The sequence below is a fragment of the Rhipicephalus microplus genome, chromosome 2 (genome assembly GCF_043290135.1).
Source record: "Rhipicephalus microplus isolate Deutch F79 chromosome 2, USDA_Rmic, whole genome shotgun sequence".
NCBI classification, from domain to species: domain Eukaryota; kingdom Metazoa; phylum Arthropoda; class Arachnida; order Ixodida; family Ixodidae; genus Rhipicephalus; species Rhipicephalus microplus.
The window spans coordinates 195319864-195343739 of NC_134701.1; the positions used below are offsets into that span (position 1 = coordinate 195319864).

The 23876-nt window shown below is 45.7% G+C and overlaps 1 protein-coding gene across 9 annotated transcripts in view; it reads right to left on the reverse strand.

Annotated features, from left to right (window-relative positions):
* Positions 1–23876, reverse strand: part of LOC119170511 (dopamine receptor 1) — a 593104-nt gene that overhangs the window by 89317 nt on the left and 479911 nt on the right. For 8 of the 9 annotated variants that reach the window (XM_075887209.1, XM_075887203.1, XM_075887210.1 and 5 more), the window contains one exon: positions 3987–4077. The exons of the other annotated variant lie outside the window; for it this stretch is intronic. The gene's annotated coding sequence lies outside the window, so the exon portion shown is untranslated. The remainder of the gene's footprint in view (positions 1–3986; positions 4078–23876) is intronic. 9 annotated transcript variants of the gene reach the window in all.

Sequence of the window (23876 nt, forward strand, 5' to 3'; positions counted from 1 at the left end):
CGAGGCCTCACCACCTGCATGTCATCCTGTGAGTGAAAACGGGTAATTTGGCGGAATCTCCGCCCACAAAGTTCCCTTTCTTTTCACCCCTGCTTATTACCATTAATATACAGTAAGCTTTGCTCAATGAGCCCGAAGTATGCAGTAAGGCGACACAATCTTGTCCTTTAAGACCCTATATAGCTTTAAGACCCTTTAAGACCCTTGTCCTTTAAGACCCTATATAGACACACGAGATAGAGGTGTCCAAAAACAAAACAAAAAATAAAAACTGACAAAGAAAGGTATAATAATATTTCCTTTGTCCTTCTTCAATATGCGAAGCACTAGCCAGCAATCAACCCTCTTACCAGCCAGGAAACAAGATGTTACCGGAACTACAACAACGACATAAGAAGGAGTGTCAAGGTGACGCAGTCAGTCCCAACGCTAATACATAGATAATACGCTAATACTTGAATAAAGTGAATGCTGCACCTCGATGCCCTCGAGCTCCGCCTTCATGTACCCCTCGCCAAGAAGTAAGGCGCCTTCTTAGAGAATTAAACGGCAAGCGATGAAGAAGAACAAAGGCCTTTCCAGAAGCTGAGACAAATTGCCCACGGGCCCGGGGGCAAGTCACGTCCGAACAAAAACAAGACCTGACTTCTCGGTGAGGGCTATATACCATCGTATATGCGCGATCTATACGGTACGCCACCTGTAATACACTCGGCGTAGACGTTGTTAGCGTGGTGTTCATCCGTCGACAACGCATGCGCCGTCGCCTCACCCGCTGCCCCGAGGGCAAGGAAGAGGGAGAAGGAAAGGGGAGGGGGTCATCTTCATTCATAATGTATGAGCAGGAACACCCCCCCCCCCCCTTTTTTTTTTCTTTCCCATCTTGCCGCTTCTGTTCACCGCTTTATACTATAGGTCACTGGTGCGTCAATAATTTCTAGTGTTTTTTCGTGAGACGAGCAATATTGAATGGAACGCGTGATTCATATACACACGTACGCGTGAAGCAACTCCTGCTTCCGTACGCACCCTGCACTGACCGCTGCGCATACGTAGATTGCCATCACTGGCCGCGGTCACGGAACGCTTCCCGACATCACGCAAGACGATAAACGAGCCTCGCCGTGTCACTCGAGCGATGTAGTTGCTATTGGTCAAATGAGGCGCATCAAGATATAGTTGGACATCGTAGCAAACATTGTTGCTGCTGAAGTGGCGTTGTGGCCATGGTTATTGATTGATTTAACAGAAATGACCGAACCTCGAATTTACGCTGCCACTTAAATGTCAAGGTCAAAGAATTAAATCACGATAAGTATTCTATGCCGCAAAAAACGTACTGAATCATGTACGAAGTGATCAGCCACGAGGGACCTGAGAGTAAGACAGTCGATCCATTCGTCAAGCCGTCCGTACGTTGATTCAGACAGAATAATTCGTCGTATGTATGTACGTACGTACATAGTACATACATATCTATCTATCTATCTATCTATCTATCTATCTATCTATCTATCTATCTATCTATCTATCTATCTATCTATCTATCTATCTATCTATCTATCTATCTATCTATCTATCTATCTATCTATCTATCTATCTATCTATCTATCTATCTATCTATCTATCTATCTATCTATCTATCTATCTATCTATCTATCTATCTATCTATCTATCTATCTATCTATCTATCTATCTATCTATCTATCTATCTATCTATCTATCTATCTATCTATCTATCTATCTATCTATCTATCTATCTATCTATCTATCTATCTATCTATCTATCTATCTATCTATCGTTTCGAACACACGCAGCAATCGTACTGAGCACCGAAGGCTGGGTGCCAGTGTAAAGCCAAAATAGAAACTATACGAGATTCTTCTGGCAAGTGCGAGAACATGTGGCACTAAGTTTTTTCGGCTTTACGAATTTCTTTGAAGCTACTTGGATGATTGCTGGACCACCACCACTACTTGGATCATTACTGGGGCCGCTACTTTGTGTGCACAGTAGCCACAGCTATTCTGTAGACCGCGTTTAAATCTTAATAGTTTGTCAAATCTGGCGTTCTTACTGTTTCTTTCAGCATCAATGTCACGTAAGCTCCACTCTCCAGTCGATATCACTTGTGAATCTGCCTTCCGTGATCTTGCTTTCTTCATTTAAGTCTCTCTCACATCCCACCTACCCCAACACCACCTTCTTCTTCATCCATTTCCCTATATAGTTAGGTTTCCCCACGTAGCAAAACCCTTTTCTTCGTTTTTTTTTAGTACGCTGAGAGGGCTCCCTTTTCGATCTTCCAGACTTATGCCACATATTTATCGAGCACGCCCATTTTCAGAGAGAACAAAAAATTTGGTCCGAGAACGGCCGATCATTGTTACGCTTCTGTAGACCTGTAAAAGCTACAAAGGTCGGTGGCATCTGCTCGCAGGCATCAAGTCCTCCGTAAATTCGCAGTCTCATTTTTGTTTCCCCCGACATTTGTCACGTTGGTGCTTTGTCCTGGTTCCCCACTCTTCTCACCCTCTCTCCCTCATTTCACGCGTGGCTTCTGTTTATTCTCGCTATTGCCTGCGTCATCTAGAATTCTTTCCCATGCTGCCGTGCTTGCTCTGGGGTACATACCGGCTGTAGTTGTCACTGTGATCTTCATTTTCTTTTCTTTTCTTTTCTTTTATTATGCACGTTCAAAGCAATGGCGTCTTCGCTTCCATATTTGTTCCTCCAAAGCAATGACTTGTACCGACGGCAAACACGCTCGATATAGCCGTTTCGGTGTCGCTGCTTGTATACCATGTTTTTACCTTTTTTTTTTGCACGCCCTCGCGCGCGACTCGAAATGCGTTCTGACAACGCCCGCGGCCATTGCCGCACCGAATGATGCTTGCACCTTCCGCCTTGCCGAAAAGCAGAGACCCGCCGACGTGAAATGTGCGGAAAAAACAATCGTTTGAAATGTCGCGCGGGAATGGAGGCGGGAGTGACACTTCAGCAACCTTCACCTCCAAATGAGGCGTGTTTCCAGGAGAATTAAAGAGGTACACCACTTCCCGAGGTGATGAGTTTTGATTTACATTTTATTTCCTTCGATGAATTCTTTTTCTATAATGTTATTCCCTCACTTCATTTTTTTGTCTTTATTTTCCTCTTGCATGGAAGTGCCAGTGCGGTTCGAAGATACCACAACAAAAAAAAATATTCTATCTGCTGTTTGATCGTGACCTTCTTTGAAATCGGCTGCAGGCGCACGTATTTTGGGAGGATGACAACGTGCAAGAGTTCCGCCTAGATTAAATTGCGTTCCAACGGAGAGGTAAACAGCCACAAGTGATTTGTTTACTCGTTTTATCAACCTGTGGCGAAACGTGGAACAGCGCTAGTTCTGTAATTAAGTTTAAGGAGTGATGACGCTACCGCAACTCCGCGTTTCGAAGGATGTCAAGAACAGTTTACCAAGGAAACCTCTTGCTTGTGAGTGCAGCAACTTTCCACATCCAAGAAACGGTAGAGAGAGAGAGAGAGAGAGAGAGAGAGAGAGCAAAAAAGAAAAGAGGGGAAAATAACTGTACGTAGGTGCGCATGCATGCTCGCGAGTTTCCCATAATTTGGCATCAGGTATAATTATTCGGTGCGTCCTCCGGCCTTTTTTCATCGTTTTGAACATTGCTGCTAATCATATTTATAACTACTAAAAACACCGGAGATTAATCAATGGAAAAAAATGAATGAATGAACTAATTGCTCGGCAAAGACGGAAACTTATTCAGTCTATGGAGATAAGAGTTTAACTGAAAGCTAAAACCTATCAGGACGACCACATCCATGGGCCACACTTACGAAGTGGTAAGGTACATTACCATTCAATCCTGAACATAGATTTGTATTCCGTGCACTAAAATAGCTCTGAACGTGTCACGGAGCTAATGAAGTAATCAGTATTTTTTATACCTTATTTGTTTCTTATGTCATAACTTACTCTTTTCGGAGTGGCGTGCAAACCGACGGCGTTACAGACGTGCCCGTTCAGCCGGATTTCAGTGTTTCTTCAACGGACAGGCTGACGTCACCTGCACACAAAAGATTTCGGAACGTGAAAAAATGCGAATGACACACCATGTGGCCTGCACTGGTTTACGAGAGTTGTGTAGTCTTTGAATGCGAGCGTGAGTGAGTCTATGCGGACTTAGAAGGGAGGAACCGGAGAGAAAGGAAAGGCAGAAATGTTAACCGCTCTAGAAGGACCGGTATGCTACCGTGCACTGGGGAAAGGAAGGGGGTAGTATTGAAGGTGGAAAGCGAGATGCAGAGGGCAGAGAGACTGCACACACAAAGTCACACACTTCACAGTCATTACAAGCCCGTCAGTCTATAATTGTCCGTGCAAGTCTGATTGGTTCAAGAATTGGGGAAAGTTTTCAAGAGAGAGTGATCGCCCCACAAGCTTCGATTATATACGAACACGAGGCGAGCGTGTCGAGCCAGCTGAAGGCCGAACTAAGTCAGTCCGATTGGACCACGGTTACGCATATTTTGTGAGGCACCCTAGCCGTATTTTGCAAGCGGGTACACGCAGTACTGCCCGTTACATTTCGCCTATTCCGCCATTCGGCTGAGCCCGACAACCACGATTCCACTCACGAGCAGACCAGAGATAAATGAATTAATTTAATGCGAACTGAGCTGTTTGCAGGTAACGGGAGGGAGAAACACATAATTCACCTTTGGCTAAATCTCTGTTTCCACGCAACAGTAGCGTATGTGGAACTACAGATCCATATAGACGAAAACACCTCAAGCTTGTAATTGTTTATAACAAAACAGATCAGTAAATGCTGGCTGACATGGCGTAGATGGCCTCACGTCATCATATAACTTCGAACTAATCTAAGAAGAAAAAAAATGACAGCATATCCACGAAGTGAATGATGGAGAGTGGGGCAAAGCATCCGTCCGTCCATTAGTTCTTGCTTCCGTCCGTCCATGCGCCCATCTGTGGGACCATCCGTGCGTTTATCCGTCCATCCTTGCATGCGTCTGTTCGTGCGTCCATTCCTTCGTTCGTCCATGCATACTACGCCCCCGCGTCTGTTCATGCGTCCATCCATGCATCTGTCTGTGTGTCCGTTCGTACATCTATTCAACATTCCAAGTACCACCATCTCGCATATTTTCATCATATATTCCCCACATAGAAGCTCCGCCATCCAGCGGACATTCCAAGAACTAAACGAGATGTGGCACACGCACACTTTCTTACGGCTTGCGCTTCGGGTCTACTTCTCAACTTTAACCACCTCGAGTTCATGGTATATACTAGTTCGCTGTATCCATGGCACTGCGCCCCAACGCTCGCTAAACCTTTCTAAAACCAAGGAGGCTACGCCCAGCGAGTGTAACGCAGCAACCCTTTTTTTAGATAGTGCTCAAAGTACATGCCAATGGCTGCTAATGAGAGACAGGAGAATTTGTCTTTTAGTTAACGCGCACGCTGCGAATTTTCTATTGTTCAACAACGCTCAGGAGAAATCTCCCACTTGCACCACCTTGCAGGTCAAAACGTAAGACTGGTTACACACTACGGCGACGACTACTATGAGAGATGAACGGGTGCCGCTTTAAGAAGCTTCGCTCTTAAAAGCAACTTAGCTTTAACGAACAAATGAACGCTGCCTGATTCCACTAAACACATACGGTAATCATGATGAAACCTAGCTTTGCTTTCGTGATCTATACGCTGTAAAAATTGAATAAAGAATTCGATGAATCTTTGCACTGGGGGTCTAAAGTCGTCAGCGAGCTTAAAGGGAACACTCCGACGCGCGAAGTGGACAACTTTGACTGATGCCAGCAGCGAAGCGCTGCACACTGTTGCCTATATAATACCTCGATATGCTTGGATAGCATGTCAGCATGCATGGGAAACATCACGGCAATAGAACCCAAAGTCACGTGGTGCTCGCGTCAACCAAACTGTTTCAGGATTCAACGTGGGGAGTTCGTGCTACGTTCACTGAAGGCTGTACCAGAACATACACATGAGCATGAAGACACAGCAAATACAACGTTAAGTGATCGTTAATCAACCGATTTCGTTCCCCCATTCAGCTTAGGGCAAAAGTAAAGCTTCAAAAAGAAGTGCTCAGACTGGCGTTGTAAGCGACACCACTCATTGCGCGAGATCTCACGGCTATAACAAGCCGAAACGATAAAGAGGTCAGTTGTTCTTTGAAGATGAATTATACACATACCGTATGTCCTTGGTCCTTATTATCAAGTTTCGCCAATGCAAAATCTATTGATTTCTTTGCTTGACGAACTGGCCACGCTTTTGACAGAGTCGAGATTCCTTGCAGTCAATTTTGTCGACTAATTTATATGCTAGTCAGGCCAATCTCTGTGGCTTTACATCATAATTATGCGCCTAAGAGAAAATGCAGTTTTGAGCGCTTGAGCACGAAGCATCTGGGTTAGCCACCGAGAGGCACCCGCCTTTCCCGTTGCCTAAGCAACTCCGGGCATAAAAAGAAAGAAACGCGAGAAAGAAAAGCAAATTGGGATAAAGCAAGGAAGGCTTCAGGCATGTCCGGAGTATGGTGGCGCCCTTGTAAACCGCGTTTTTGCTCTTCGAGGATTCGCGTCATAGAAGTGATTGTCACCGTGTATACGCTGCATAAGATTAGGCGTGGAAGCTCCTGCATAGGTGCGTCGGTGCTGGGGACAAGTAGGAAGCAAAAAAAAAAGAGATAAAGGTAGAGGTCGAAAGTGAGGGAGTGCATAAAAAGATAAGACGAGAAGATACGACTGCATCGTGCCACTGCATAGAACAGACGGTTCCGATAAAAGCAAGCAAAGCGCGGAGAAAGGACATGCAATCAGAGGATACAGCGCTGCCTTCCCGTAAAACCATGCAGCACTGGGAAATACTAAAACTCGTACGCGCTTCTTCAAGATGGGGCACTTACGCAGTCGTGCATAGGCACATAAATTCAGCAGCCAGTTAGGGCAGGGTATACACTTTAGCAATCCACAAAACTAAAGGTGGAAGACGAAGTATCTCTCTGACAGAACGGCGAGCCCTTCAGTTTTACTATTTTTTGTGGATAACATTGGTTTCACCAGCCAAGTGCGGATTCTTGCCGGCGTGCGATGGAGATGGAGTCGCACACGCGTCCACCAGACCCCACGAATCCCGCGGAAGCCGCCTCCAGGAAGCGCAACGGCACCGATAGGGGCACTGCCAGTGACGATACCATGAACTACTATGTTAGCAGTGAAGAGTTCGGTGACGACACCTTCGAGCTGGTGAAGAGCGACAAGGCTAAGGGACAGTTTCTCAGCACGCCATCCGATTCGAGTGCGATCACCATAATACCTTGGCGTAGTATCGAGGCATTCACCGTCCTGGTCATGCCAGTTCTCGCCACGGACAATATGAGGCGTCTGCACTGCTAGAGGCACTGGTGCCAAACGAAATCAAAGACGTCAGAGTGAACACGCACAAGCATGTTCTAGCAATTGGTGTCAACCACGCGGCTGTGCTGGACATATTGCGCCAAGTCACAGAGCTCAATGGCATGGCAGTCCGCTCTCACATACCACTCGGCGAAGAAGTCTTCACTAGAGTAATCTATGATGTTGACGAGACCCTTGTCAACACAGACTTGCCAATCTTGATCAAGCTCGCAACAGAAGACACTATCATCACAAGTGCTTTAAATGCGAAGCATTTCTTAGCGAACTTCGGCGACTTTGAGCATATCTATCTATCTATCTATCTATCTATCTATCTATCTATCTATCTATCTATCTATCTATCTATCTATCTATCTATCTATCTATCTATCTATCTATCTATCTATCTATCTATCTATCTATCTATCTATCTATCTATCTATCTATCTATCTATCTATCTATCTATCTATCTGTCTGTCTATCTATCTATCTATCTATCTATCTATCTATCTATCTATCTATCTATCTATCTATCTATCTATCTGAGTTTTAGCTCTCCTGGCCGTTTCGATAATAGTATCGATACCAAACTTGGTATGGCATAACATGACTGTATGAAGAACATATTTGAGTAGTCATAACATGAAAATCGGGCCAAGTATGTCATGAAATTCATGATTTACATTTCATGGTCCTGCAGCTCTTGCGGTGGTTTTGTTCACATGACATGTTGAAAAACTGGTAAGGTATGGCATGATTGCATGGCGAACACAAGCGACATACCCAAAAAATGAAAATCATGACATAAGGGTCATGTCACAAAAAGGACTACATGCCACGCTCATGATGCGTTCGCGGCCGTTTCACTTGCGTCACGTATACCAAATTCGGCATTACGGAACGTGAATGGATGACGAAGGTATGATGCATCATACTGGTGCAAACATGATAAACATGAGATGCGTGTCATGTAACAACATGGGTACATTTTACGCTCATAATGCGCTCACGGCCGTTTCGCTAGCTTCACATGTACTAAACTCGATACTACGCGATGCGAACAGACGTCATAGGTGACACATCTAAACACAATAATCACGACATGCGTGGCATGTAACAACATGCCTACATGCCACGCTCATGATGCGCTCGCGGTCGTTTCGCTAGCTTCCCATATGCCGAATTTGGTGATATGTGACGTCAATGAATGACGAAGGTATGTGACTGTTGCAAACATGATTATCATGAGATGCGTGTCATGTGAGAACATGACTACATGTCACAGTTAAAGGGCCAGTCAACAGGCTCTGGAACGCGCAGGAAAAGCTCGCGTATCTTTCGTACGCCTGACCAACCTTCTTCCACACGCAGTGACGTGATCTTGGTGATCGGCCACGTTGACTAAATTATTCTTTATTTGATACCTGGTTTAGACCGATCGACGAGCTGCATGCTATGTCACGTCGCCAATGCCCGAGTTGACGTCACTACACGTTGAAGGAGGTTGGTCACGCGCAGGAAAAATGCACGAGCTTATCCTGCGCGTTTCGGAGCCTGTTGACTGGCTCTTTAAGGCGTCAATACATTTCGACGTGACGCGGTGCGCGTGCTCGCCAGCGTTCATTTCGTTGCGTCACGCCGACGTTGCCACGCGAGGCGTCGGTCCTGCTAATACTCGCAGGCGCGCGCTGTGTTGCTTTGACGCATGCGCGTTTCAGCGCGTCCGGCATCCCTCCGTCTCCAAAAGAGGGAGACGCAGTGTTGTCTGGGTAACGCATCGGTATGTCGCTTTGCATGCCGGTTGCCGTTGGGCCGCGCCGACGGACGCTGGTCACGCTGGTCACGCCTGGCGTCAGACTATAGAGTGCTCGCGTTTCGCTAACGTATAGCGTCGCTGTGCTGAGCGTCTTTGCATTATAACATCATCCGATATGGGGAAGCTTGAGGATAAACTCGAAGGGGCGCTCCCTGATATAGTTTGTGTCAGACTACAACCAGCGCCTTCTGAGTGATGGTACCCCGACATACATGCGAGGAACGACGTACAGGAGCTGCCTCGATCTGACACAAGTGTCGTGTTGCCTACGTTCAAAAGTGAGCTGGTTTAGAGATATCGAAACGCATGGCAGCGATAACATTCCGACTTATGTCAGCATTGATGGACAAGAGACTTCGTCCTCACCGGTCAATCGGTGTATAGACTGGACACTTTATGAAGGTCAAATGGAGGGCACGTGCAGAAATGATTCTTCGTGTGGGTGAGAAAAAGTAATTGCAGATGCAATGAAAAAAAAAGGCAGATCCCAACTCTGGGAATGAGAAATTTTGATATGACACTTTAAAATCAGGACAACGTCACGAGGTGGAGGTAAATGATGCCGTATATGACCTCCGTGTTATGATTATCATGTTTGGATGTGTCGTTTACCTTCGTCATCTATTGAAGTCACTTGATACGAAACTTAGTATATATGGAGCTAGGGAAACGGCCGTGAGCGCGCAAAGAGCGAAGCGCAGGGAGCTTGACATCAAATTAGAAAAGCTTCGGGTGTTACGTAGACGTGCTGATAGAAGATACAGGCGTAACAAGTCGATTCTTGGTCTCAGAGTAGCAAGGCGTATGCAGAAAAAAATGCAGCGTCGAATAGACAAGCTGCATGATCAAAGATGTAAAAGCTTTTGCGAGTCATTAGGCCCACGTAAGCCATTGTCTCATGTATGGAGAACTCTACAGTGTCTTCGTTCAGGTACCAAGCAACGTCATCCCTTCAAAGCTCTCGCACTTCGTCTCAACCGCCGCGAAATTGGCGTTGCAGATGATTTTTGCGCGGACATCACCGGCGGGACAGTCCTATTCTCCGATGTTCTTTTAAGCGATATCGCCGGTCTTCAAGATATAAATATGAATGCTCCATTTTCTATGGAAGAGCTAGAAGCTGTACTAACACTGGGTAAGCGTTCTTCTTCATCAGGGCCCGATGGTATAACGTATACGGCTCTACATCACTTAGGCCAAGCAGCTAGACGACAATTGCTAAATTTATTTAAGCAGTCATAGGAAGACGGCACCATACTTCAAGAATAGAAACGGAGCCGTCTTGTGCCACTTCTAAAAGCAGGAAAATCCTCTCTGGTGCTGACATCGTACTGGTCGTACTGGCCTGTAGCTCTTGTCAGCTGCGTTGGGAAACTCATGGAGCACACCATTCTCACGCGCCTGGAATGGTTCCTTGAACGCCACAACATTTACTAAGACTCCATGGCGGGATTCCCACGAGGCCGTTCATCGACTGGCAACGTCATCGATTGTGTGTCATCAGTAGAACAGCAGAAATTTTGGAAACGGCTATCACTTGCGTTCTTTCTTGATGTGAAAGGTGTATATGACAACGTTTCTCATCAAGCTATACTAGACACACTGCTGTTGATTGAACTGGGAGGGCCAATGTTTCGATGGATCGGAAGCTACATGACACGAAGACCCTTTTTTGTATACACTGAAGATGGCTCTACCTCAGACTACTCCACGTGTCATGGCGTCCCGCAAGGTTGTGTTTCAAGCCCAGTTCTTTTCAATCTTGCCTTGCTTGGCCTGGTGGAAGCTCTCCCGGAAAAAGTCAATGTTTCAATAAACGCTGATGACATCTGTGTCTTTGCATCAGTCCAGACACAGATGACACGTCAAGTTCGAGCAAGGATTCAGAGGGCAGCGTCGCAAGCATCTGACTATCTTCGCACGCAAGGCCTAACAATTTCAACAGAAAAATGTGCACTGGTGGCCTTCACGCGCAAGGCGATGACAAGTTACCCGATAAGCATTAATGGCCAGCGCATTTCTTACAAGCGTAGCCATCGTTTTGTAGGTGTCATTGTTGACCACGACCTTTCCCGGAGCCCCCACGTGACTAGCTTGAAAGCAAAACTGGTATCTATTGCCCGCGTCCTGAAAGTCATCGCTGGAAAAAGATGGGGTCCGTCATTGAGTTCCATGCTATAGCTATACCAAGCACTTTTTATTGGTGTACTGCGCTACAGTTCTTCTCTGCTTACTAAAACTTACAAACCAAACATTCGAGCACTTCAGAACGTGCAAGCACAGGCACAACATGTTTGTCTAGGCCTACCACGAACTTCCTTAACCACTGGAACAGTTACATTGGCTCGGGATCATCCGGCTACGACCTACGTCACAACCAACGTGCTGAGAGCACATATTCGGCACATTTCATGGATGGTATCGAGCCATTTGGCATTTCTGCCAGAACAACGACCGCAGGCGTCGTTCCCTAAGGTCGTCATCTCCGACCAAACTTTGCTACCATCCGGTTTTATACCCTTGCTGCATGCACTGTCCGCTTTGTGGAGCCTACGACAACCCGACGTGCGCCTTTCCGTTCCAGGAATAAGAAGTAGAAAACTCCTTTCTACCTTGGCCTTGAAGCAAGCAACTCTGGACTGTTTACACACCTACTACGCTGACAGAATCCACGTATACATGGATGAATCTACCACCCAGACTAGCTCCACCGGCGCCAACGTCATCCTATCACGACACATCAACATCACGAACAAGCTTTGTCACGTGAGCACATCGACTAGTTCGGAAATTGTTGCCCAGCGAGGTGCCATCGATTATAACAAGCAACAACCGTCTAACCTATGGTCAGTATTCTGTGACTCCAAGGTGGCTCTACAATGTCTTTCGTCCGCACTTCGTCGCGGGTCGTACGAACAACTGGTGTGGGAGATCATAGAAATGCTGCACTACGCGACCGAACAAGAACACAACGTTGTGTTCCAGTGTATACCAAGTCATTGCGCTATCCCCGGCAACAATCTCACCGATGAAGCAGCCCGAAATGCACACGTACAAACAAACCCCGTTTCCTTAACCTTATCTAGGATTGACTCGACTAGATTTCTTAGTAAGCTGGCGCAGAACATGACACTCCAGAAGTGGCAGTCATCAGAGTTCGCACACCATTGACTGTATTCTCTCGACCATCTCTACGACTGCGGCTACCCTCTGGTCTTTCTAGGGAGGAAGGTACAGCCGTCTAAGTCTGGGCGTAGCCTTCACCAATGCGTACTCATTTGAGATTGGGATGACCGATAGCGCGGAGTGCAACGACTGCGCCGTCGATGAGACTATTGAGCACCTCTTATGTTACTACCCGGCATACACAAACGAGAGGCATCACCTGCGCAGGGTTCTAAATCAACTAGACAAAAGTGATTTTGACTGTCAAGAAAGTATTGGGACCATGGCGCTGCCCGTCCCAATACCAAAAGGCAACGAAAGCACTGTTGCGTTTTCTCAAACACGCCGACCTGTTTTATCGTTTGTGATTTGAAACTGTTACGCGTTGGCCCAGTCAGTGACCTTTTTTTCTCCTCCTCTACAACTTTCCTACCCCCTCTCTCCTTCCCCAGTGCAAGGTAGCCTGCCGGGGCTCAGCCCTAGTTAACCTTCCTGCCTATTTTCTTATGTTAACCTCCCTGTCCTTCCTCTTTCAATCCTCCTCTCTCTCACAAACACAACAAAAGTTTAAATTCATATGCAAGCACAACGACCGTCGGGTGGCGCGACCCATAGGGATGGAAAATTTCATTACAATGCATCCATCACCCTAGCGCATTACACTTTGGGACGCAGTTATGTTTTCTGACGAGATATGCTCTAACCACACAGTTGGTCTTCTACATCCTGCCGGCTTCATTATGCGAAGCGAGAAAGTTCTGATGAAGTTGGCACGAAGTACGTTCTCTAGTGACTTGAGCAAACATTCAAGACTATACGTGCGGTGAAGTCAAGTTTTTAATTTTTGTGGTGCTCGGTGGCTTCATATATAATATGCCTGCAGGCTTGTAAACGCTGGCAGGGCTTCTCGGAGTGTTTTCCCAGGAATGGAAGCATCCGTATAATAGCAGCCGCATACATCTGACGATTTAGTTATACCTTTTCTTAGAGGATCCACACCGAGCTTAAGCTTAGAAAATGAGCTGCATTGCCTTTAAACGCACCACGTAGCGTTTTATTTTTTTACATTTTTTTCAGCTATAGTCATATTATCATCAGCCTTCTTGCACTACATTGAATTTAACACTCATTGCTGATGCCATGATTTACAATAGTTAAGTACATTAGAGTTCAATAATATCACCCAACCTTTAATACTGATACCATCAAATGTACTTCGATCTGTCAGCATGGGACCCCCTCAAGCCACACCAGCCAATACCATCACCCAAGCTACAGTAGTGCTCTCCCCCTCTCCCACTTGTGAAGCAACACTGGTTTGCTACCCCCCACCCCCCAAAAAAATCCTGGCGACAACCATATCTGTAAATCCCCGAGACTCCTTACGTTGTTTTCACCCGTATACAAGTACAGGCGAGTTTTCAAACGCACCTGACCCCGAAGATCTCATTGATTACTTACATGAGTAAAGAGCGCAATAGGATTAAGACCAAAATGAACTGCATGCAATAGATACAAGGCTGTGCTACTGTTGCATTACTAAAGCTTCGCTATACCGGTACCATCTGCAAGTTGAGCCTGCATACGATCATTTGTCGTTTTGAAGTATGACTCCGTGATTTTGGAATGTTCATCGGCTACGTTTCCTTGGCTGCAGGGTTTTTGTCTATGCTGGTTGTTAGGATTCAGTCACAGGTTACGAAATATTAAATGAACAAACAAAAAAATTGGCAGATCCCACGTATAGTGGGAATCGTTGATGTGTGAAGCACGAATGAGAAATGTTGATATGTCACTTTGGTATATGTGTAGCAACGCTACGAGCTGGAGGTAAATGATGCCGTGCATGACTTCCGTGTCTTGATTATCATGTTTACATGTGTTGTTTACCTTCGTCACCTATTCACGTCACGTGATACCAAATGTAGTATATGGGGAGCTAGATAAACGGCCACAAACACGCTATGAGCGTGGTATGTTGTCACGTTCTAACATGACACGCTTGTCAGGATTATCATGTTTGCACCAGTCATATATTTTGTCATTCATTGACCTAACGTAACACCAAGTTTGGTATATGTGGAGCTAGTAAAACGGCCGCGAGTGCATCATGAAGGGTCCAATATAGCAATGTAGCATTGACGCGCGCGCACGCTGGATAAGCGACGCTATACGTTAGCAAAACGCGAGCACTTTATAGTATGTTGCCAGGCGCAACCAGCGTCCGTCGGCGCAGCCCGACGGCAACCGACGGGAAATACGACATGCTGCATTTCGCGCCGATGCGTTATTCAGAGGACACTGCGTCTCCCTCTTTTCGTGACGGAGGGACGCCGGACGCGCTGAAACGCGCATGCGTGCAAGCAACGCAGCGTGGCGCGCGCCTGGCATGGCAGCACCGGCGTGACGCGACGAAATGAACGCCGGCGAGCACGCGCACCACCACGTGTCAAATTGTATTGGTGCCTTGATGGTGGCCAATAGTCAAGTTCTCACAGGACACGCATCTCATGATTATCATGTTTGGACCATACACATGCATTCGTCATCAATTGGCGTCACGTAATACCAAATTTGGCATATGTGAAGCTAGCGTAACGGCCGTGAGCGCGTCATCAGTGTGGCATGTAGTCACGTTGTTAAATGACACGCATGTCGTATTTATCATCATGTTTGGATGTGTAATTTACCTATGTCGTCCGTTCGTCTCGCGTAATACCAAGTTTGGTACATGTGACGCTATCGAAACGGCCGCGAACGAATCATGAGCGTAGCATGTAGTCTTGTTGTTACATGACACGCACTCTTGTTTATCATGTTTGCACCAGTCACATACCTTCGCTATCCATTCTCGTACCGTACAACCAAATCGGGTATATGTGACGCTAGCGAAACGGCCGTGAGCGCATCATGAGCGTGGCATGTAGTCATGTTGTTATATGACACACATGTCAGGATTTTCATGCTAGGCTCTGTTGCTTGTGTTCGCCATGCGATCATGTCACACCGTACCCGTTTTGCAACATGTAATGAAATTACTGCAAGAGCTACAGGACCATGAAATGTAAGTCATGATATTCATGACCAACATGTCATAATTTTGATGTTACGACTAGTCAAATATGTTCTTCATACAGTCATGTTATGCCATACCAAGTCCAATAACAATACCATAATCGAAACGGCCAGGAGAGCTAAAAGTCGTAGGCGGCTAGATAGATAGATAGATAGATAAAATAGATATTATAGATAGATAGATAGATAGATAGATAGATAGATAGATAGATAGATAGATAGATAGATAGATACGCTCAAAGCAACCGAAGTTCACAAAGAAATCCTTCACATCTAAAAATTGGCCGCGTATTCGCGTGCTTTACTGCAAATGTCGTCGAAAGGCGATAGTCTTCTGCCGGCCGTAGTATATGAGTCCCCCTCCCCCCTCCCCCTTGTGATGTTGTGCTCGTACCCTTTCTGTCTGAGCATGATAAATGTTATTCAGATCTGTTAGAACAGTTAGTTTGACGGCATACTCACTGCTGGGATAAGATGCGTTGTACTTCTCTAATATGCCAGCCATATTTTTGGACAGGTGTGGCACTGCGTAGCATGATAGTTTGCACCGAAGAACCATTTGTGAGACATGAATGTATTTTATTGCCTGGAAGGGTGTATGGTTGTGCGCATGCACTGCTGCTACGTCAAAGTAAACGCCTGCCGAAGTAGGAAGCACTGTGCTGTCGGCAGAGGACTTTTCGTGCATATCATCGCATTTTCAGCGCAGCCTAATACATGCTACGATTTTAGAATGGTGTATACATGTGTTTTCTAGTAAAGGTACATGCCACCTAATATTCGCGTATTGATGTTACGCCTCAAATATGCGAAATATTTCATTTTTTATCGAGAATGTCCATGAGTAGGAGCGCAGCCGCCAGTTCAAGATGGCTGGGAGTTCAGCAAGTGCTTAAACTCCGTCTTAGTGGCTGAATTGTGACAGTGACAAGGAAAAGAAAACGAGAAAAAAATTGGCTCGTATCTGCATGTAATCTGCAAATGTCGTCGAAATACGATAGTCTTGCATGTGGAGAAAGTGAACTAGACATGTATTTGGTGTTCTGCGCAAGAAAGTCGGTGAATGGTATTCCGGAGGCGCTGCGTTAGAGTGCCTCGAGCGTGCAGCGGAGGTGAACGAGCGCATCAAGTCACGTCACACGTGAGACATAAGCGCCATCTGGCAGTTGTTTTAGAAAACAGAGCGCGTGACACTTAGACGGGTGTGCGCGCCCATCTCAGAGGCGATAAGGTGTAGAACGCAAGGCGACGGGTAGGTGCCACCACAGTTTCGTTTTAGCAAAGCGTTGGAAACACTCGTCTTTCCGTGCAGGCGTTGTATGGTCAGCGCAGCGTGATAAGCACTACGGTCCTTAAAATTACTTATGTATGCCTTTTCTAGTAATAGACGCACATGCAGAATATATACGTGTTGTTATGGGGCCGCAGACATGCGCAATAATTGCTTTTTAATTGACATTTGCACAAGCATGAACGCTCAACCTTGAGCAACATAGGTGGGCGCTGCGGATGGGGTTGGCCGTTTCGGGTCATCGGGTCAAGTACCCGATGCCTTAACTTCACCCAGTGCCGTTAATAGTGGACGAACAGACAAGTATACAGACAGACCAAAATTTTTGCGTCGAAGGTCCCCAAGAAAGACTATCGTCTTTGTGTGTATTATGGAAGTGTGTGTAAAATTGCGTCTAGCATTTGTACACCGGCACGATTTCGAAGTTGTCAGTGTCTAAGCGTCTCTAGTGTTGGTACATTCTGGTTGAATAAACGTTCCCTTATTAAAGATCAATACTTCTGTGTTGTGCCTGATAGTCATGTGTGGGTTGATTAATCCTTGTTGTACAGACACTATGTTCAATTGCTCGTTTCATACTACGTAGAAATAAACTTTTTCTAAACACCATTTCTGCATTCAAGTATCTTGGGAGAAACTATCGTCTTTGAAAGCGAACGCTTCAGCGTACGAAAAAGCAGTAGCATAGAATTGATACCGCATGTAGAAGTGGCAGAAGTGCGTTAGGGGGTAGGAGGTGAGGCACTCTTGAGCTAAGCGCTAAAAAAGAAAAAAAACAACAAGAAACTCAAGCGAAATAAAAGATTAACACGAAGTAAAGAAACACAAAGAAAAAATGAACGAAAAATTTAACGAATCGATCAAACATAGAAAGAAAGAGTGTAATCTACTTTAGTGCTATTTCGTCGCTGTCACTACGCCAGACTCGATTACTAGCCGGTTGCAAGCGTCTTGATTTTCAACATTTTTCTGTTATTCTTTATTTTTTCTTTTGAAAGTGCTCGCATCTTTATCTGGCTTATTCCGAACGCAATCGATTTGTTTGCCCTTAAATTTTGTCCGCAAAGACGTGAAGGTGTAACTGCGCCGAAAAACGTCGGCCGTGGTGGTGTCGTTCTGGTGTAGTACGCGTATGATATACGCCCCCACACCCACTCAAAGTACCGAGTGCGACGCACTCCAGTTTCCTTACCAAGAAGAATGATCTCCGAGGTAGAGAAGCGCGTATTAGCTGTCACCCATGTCGTGACAAAGTGAGAGAGCGAACGCTATAACCACACAGTGAAAAACGTCGGCGAAATTAAGAAAAAAAAAGAGAAACCAAGAAAATGAAGCTTCAGAGAAGCTCGCCTCGTGCGAAGTTCCCGCCGCTCGAAGCGTGCAGATATAACCACATTAGGAAGTTCGTGCCAAGAAGATAAAAGACAGGCGAAGTAAAGCTGGCTGCCCCTCTCCGCATCTTCACTCGACGGCGATGTCTGGTGGCACGCCCGAGTCAAATTGAAAGCCTGCGGCGACGAATTGTTGCTATACGCTCTTGAGCTTGAAGCCTATAGTTGCGTGTGGGCGGTTTTATAACTTTCTTTTTCTCGCTTCACTGCAGGGGAAACGAACAAATGGGAAGTTTCTGAGCAACTTCAACTTTCGCTGTGAGAGTGAAGAGGAAAACGAGAGATGTAAGCACACAAGTGCAGAAGCGCCGCCACGAAATTGTTAAATTTGGCTGATTATTCGCCGCGCCGCTGCGAAAGATGCTGCGGTGGCAGTATTATACCTATACTTCGAGGGGTATTTCATCACCTGTCATTTTCGGAATCTTTTTTTGCGCCTTTTTTTATGCTTTTAAGCACCATCGAGAGCGCTTTTCTGACGTACTTCTTCATGTATCTGCGTCGCCCTGAGTGTTGTAGAGTTATTTTTATTTGGGTAGGAGGAAAATGTTGTGTTGAAAGAGCGCATGAAGGGTAAGCAGAATTCAATAAAAATATTAGCTTGTTGCTTATAGTAAAGTTGAAAGCATTAGTGAAGTTTACAGGGCGGATTGAGAAATAAAAAGCGCTGAACAGGAGGTGGTTCTTAAGAAGAGAAAAAATAAAAAAAGAGAAAAAGTGTTGGGTTACTACGTCTCAAATCAGCGATGTAAATATGGAAGACGCCGCAGTGGACGGCTCCAGAAATTCAAACACTCGGAGTACTTCGACGTGTCCCTATAATTGTAAAAGCACAGGCCCCCAGCATTTTGCGACGGAATTTAGGAAATGTGTCATTAGTTTTACGTACAGCTTCCCATTGCACGTTTCCTTCCAAGCAGTGCTGGTGTTTCTGAAGACTGGCAGGTCGCTGGTGTCAATTTCGAGGTGGCTACAGCGATCAGAGTCCCACTTTCGCTGATGATATCACTCGCACACAAATTCACGGCGATTGCATATGCGGAAAACAGAATATTTCACGATGCACCATTGTCTTCGTTTCTCCCTGCTCGATGAATACAGATCACCTAATGAACATGCTCTCATGCTCGCTCACAAGCTTTGATGTGAACTTGCTGCAACCGAGTGACGCCATTGCTGTTTACCGGGGCAGGGAAAAGGTGAAATGGCAAGAGACAACCAGAAAACTGAAAACGGCAAACAACGAAAAACCTTCACGGGTGATCCTTTCTAATAATAATGCGAACAATATTGAACATATATTTACATCTTTTCTGTTTGTACTTCCCATAATGCTACGCAGTATACATAAGTTAGCGTTCGTGGACTACATGCAGAAGCGTAGTAAAAAAAGGGCGTGCTAGGGCTTCGTAGCCTGCCACAAAAAGTTGTCGCCGAGTATAGGTGCTTGCGCACGTGCTGTGTCATGTGCTCTCTTTCTGTCTCTCTCTTCTCTTTCATCTCGTTATTTCAATCTCGCCCATCCCGTTCCCACATGTATGATAGCAAACCGTTTATCCTGGACTGGTCAAGCTACCTACCTTCTACCATTCTTTCTCTCTCTCTCTCTCTCTCTCTCTCTCTAAATAAAACCTTCATGATCGCTATTCGAATTTCCGACCTTCGGGTCAGGAGTCAAGCACATTAACTAATAGCACCGAAGTGAGCAAGAAAGGAAGTAAAAACTTACCAATACGAAATTATAGTGTGAGGGTGGTATGAATTCACGAACAATTTATTCGCAAGACTACCCACGGAGAGACGACAGGCCTCCCTATGGATGACACACTTCTCAAATGTAAGGCGCTTTTGCGAAACGAAAATACTACGCAAAGACTAGGTGGGAGGAAAGTACCACAATCACTACTTTATCTCTTTCTTTTTTGCTATATAAGTTTACTGTTTTGTCTACAACATTACACATTGATTTTTGTTGGCTGAATCTTGTCGAATTAGCATTTTTTGCCAAAATGTTATGTCATTCGCTTGGAAATCAATATCCTATGATCGCAGCTTTGTTTTGGACGCTGTCTGTCCGTGATCACCTTCGTAACTTATACGTCCAGTGCATAGCCAAGATCTATCGCAGTGATAGTTGATCACAACTTCCCAACGTCACCATGGATCTCTGCGCAATGCACCGACGAATTCAACACACTCTCTCACATTGTCGCAACGACTGATCCTCTTTTTTTACATCACTTCCTTAATCGTGGTTAAACGTTGGCAGAACGCCGCAATCTAGTGTCCAGCGGTGCGACTAAACAAAAGTTACAGCGATAGGGACAACGTCCGTATATGGATATAAAGTAGATGCTGCAGCGAAATTGCATCGAAACATCGAGAGTCAAAGAACGAAGATCAAGGACACCCACGGTGCGCTATATACGTGATAAGCCTACGCGATGCCTTAAGTGGTAATGTTTTTTTTTTTTTCTCAAAGCAATGGTGGTACCCGTTTTCTAGTGCTTTGCATCACTTTATAGATAAGTACTGTTGAATGCCCTCGCACTTTGTGTGCTTTCTTCCGGCACCTTCGAGATGACAGATGACCCACTGTAACGAAGCGAATGCAAAATGGGGCGTTCGAAACACCTTTCACGGCACGGGTACGCTGTAATCTTTGAACTTCCAGCTCTGCTTAAAAGACGAATCGCGCTGCCAGTTTGGCTCATTAGTACGCTATATAGTTCTAATAGGAAGTTCACCAAGACGCATTCATACATGTCAGCGCACTCAAACGAGCACAATGAAGGCTATAACACCATTTACCACTGGCAAGGCAATACATTACGCTAGCATACCGGTCGTGCGTTTCCAAGAAGGTGGCAACGCTGCATTGAAATTCTGCTTTACAAGGCTACAGGCGCCTTGAGCTTGATTGAGCTTGAAAGTTTCCGCAGTGACTGCAGATCCAGAGATTACAGCACACAGAAAGCCCAAAGGGGTGCGACACACGTTCGCTACCATACCAGCTTCAGTCACATAATAATCACCAAGCAAAAGCATTTCATGTCTGATAAGAGAAAAAGGGGAACCCTTCGCTTACGGAAAAAAAAAAAAAAAAATTGGCAGCATATCCACGGAGTGAATGATGGAGAGTGGGGCGAAGCATTCGTCCGTCCATTCGTTCTTGCTTCCGTCCGTTCATGCGTCCGTCTGTGTGACCGTCCGTGCGTCCATTCGCCCGTCCGTGCGTGCGTCTGTTCGTGCGTCCGCACGTCCATCTGTGCGTTCGTCCCTGCGTTCGTCCATGCATCCGCCCCTGCGTCCGTCCATGCGTCCATCCGTCGGTGCAGCCATCCGTGAGTCCGTCCATGCATCTGTCTGTGTGTCCGTTCGTCCATCTATTCAACACTCGAAGTACCACCATCTCGCATCTTTTCATCATATATTCCGCATATGCAGCACCATCCAGCGGACATTCCAAGGACTAAACGAGAGGTGGCACACGCACACTTTCTTACGGCTTGCGCTTCGGGTCTACTTCCCACCTTTAACCAGCTCTAGTTCATGGTATATACTAGTTCACTGTATTCATGGCGCTGCGGCCCAACGCTCGCTAAACTTTTCTAAAACCAAGGAGGTTACGCCCAGCGAGTATAACGTAGCAACCTTTTCCTGTCAGATAGTGCTCAATGTACATTCCAATGGCTGCTAATGGGAAATGAGAGACAGGAGAATTCGGCTTTTACTTTCTAATGGCTTGCGCTTCGTATCTACTTCCCACCTTTAACCACTTCGAGTTCATGGTATATACATTGTATTCATGGCACTGCGGCTCAACGCTCGCTAAACCTTTCTATAGTTAAGGAGGTTACACCCAGCGAGTATAACGTAGCAACCCTTTCTTGTCAGATAGTGCTCAATGTACATGCCAATGGCTGCGAATGGGGATCGCAGCGTGCGCGTTAACTAAAAGCCTAATGCTCCTGTCTCTCATTCCCTCTTAGCAGCCATTGGCATGTACATTGAGCACTATCTTTTATTGTTCAACAACGCACATAAGATATCTCTCACCGGCACCACATTGCAGGTCAAAATGTTATAATTGTTACACACTACAGCGGCTACGAGGGACGAACAAGTGTCGTTATAAGAAGCTTCGCTTCTAAAATACGGAGCGAGCGAGCGAGGCCTGGCGTGTGCGTGCCTCACCTATTACTTTTCGTTCCCTCCTTCTTTCTATACCATTGTGCAATGGTCCTTGCTAACCATTTCGTTCCTCCATACCAGGAATGAGGCCGTGAACCACGTAATAACGGCCTTCAGATGCTGCACGCAACAACACTGGTTTTGCGTTCGTATTAAGGCGACAATGAAATGTGCGCAACGTAAAAGGACGAGCCACCCCGATAAAAGTTCCGATTGCCATAACAAAAAAGACTGATCGCCGAAAAGCCCACGATAAAGACAGCGTAAAATATCGGGAAAATTGCATACCAATGCGTAAGTAACCAGCATACCTTCAATGACCGCATATCTGTATTGTTGCCGGCACCGTTCAACGTCGCCACCCGATATAAAAGTTACAAAAGTTCGTTCATGTGCCTGAGCACGGCAGCTTAGGGCACTTCTTATTAAGTTTGAGGCCCACGGGACGGCTTTAAGCTATCCCATGGTAGAGTACCACGTACTCTAAATCATTGACCACTTTTTCTAAACACAATATAGATATATCATAGGGGCAACGTTCCTGAAGGCTCGAAACGTGACTTCCGACGCTTTGAGAACAAGAGAGCAGAAGAAAAACTAAAAGTAGACATAAACAAGCGGAATGTCGTCGAAACACGCCAAAACCAGGAGGCGGATTAAAGAGCGACGAATGACGGGTCGTGTCACCTCAAATGCCGTTTTATTTTCTTCGTGTTCTGTTACAGCGGCTGGTGTTGGCGATGGTACAGTTAGCAGAACGTACGACTGTGTCGCGGCACCCTGTAACCATTGCGGTGGAGTCACCTCAAGTTAGGGTGTTGTTGTGGAGACACATATGCTGCACTGTTCAGTGCAGCGTACGTGCCTCGTAACTGTTCCGAAACAAATTTGATGCAGCCGAAATGCTCCGTAACAGCGTCTGTTAAGGTTTTCTGCACTGACGCGCTTTTAATTCGCTGGGAGAAAACCATTTCGGAGGCAGGGGGAGCTCTGGCTTGCGAGAAAGGTTCGAGAGAGCAAAGTGGCTCTGCTAAATTAGGCCCAGCGAGTCGCAAAGGCCAGTGGGGCCCTGGACAATAGTTGACCCACCCAGTTTCACCCTAATTCCCTCTAGTACAATGAAGTTTATACTACTACTACTACTACTACTACTACTACTGCTACTACTACTACTACTACTACTACTACTACTACTACTAATGAGTTGATAGGAAGTCAGCGTCAGACTGTTCCATGCGGCAAGTGTTGTCTACAGTGACAACGGCAAACGCTAGCTAGTTTTCTAAGTGGATATTTAAAGGACGTGGCAAACAGTCAATGACTTTAGTTGCACTTCTATCGTTTTGATTTGACCCACTTGCAGCACTGCTGTGCTTAAAAATATCTCACTAGTTACATATCTCACTCAAAATATCTCACTAGTCAAAAGTACTCAAAAATATCTAATTAGTAAAAAAAAATCTCAATAGTCACAGCGGCTC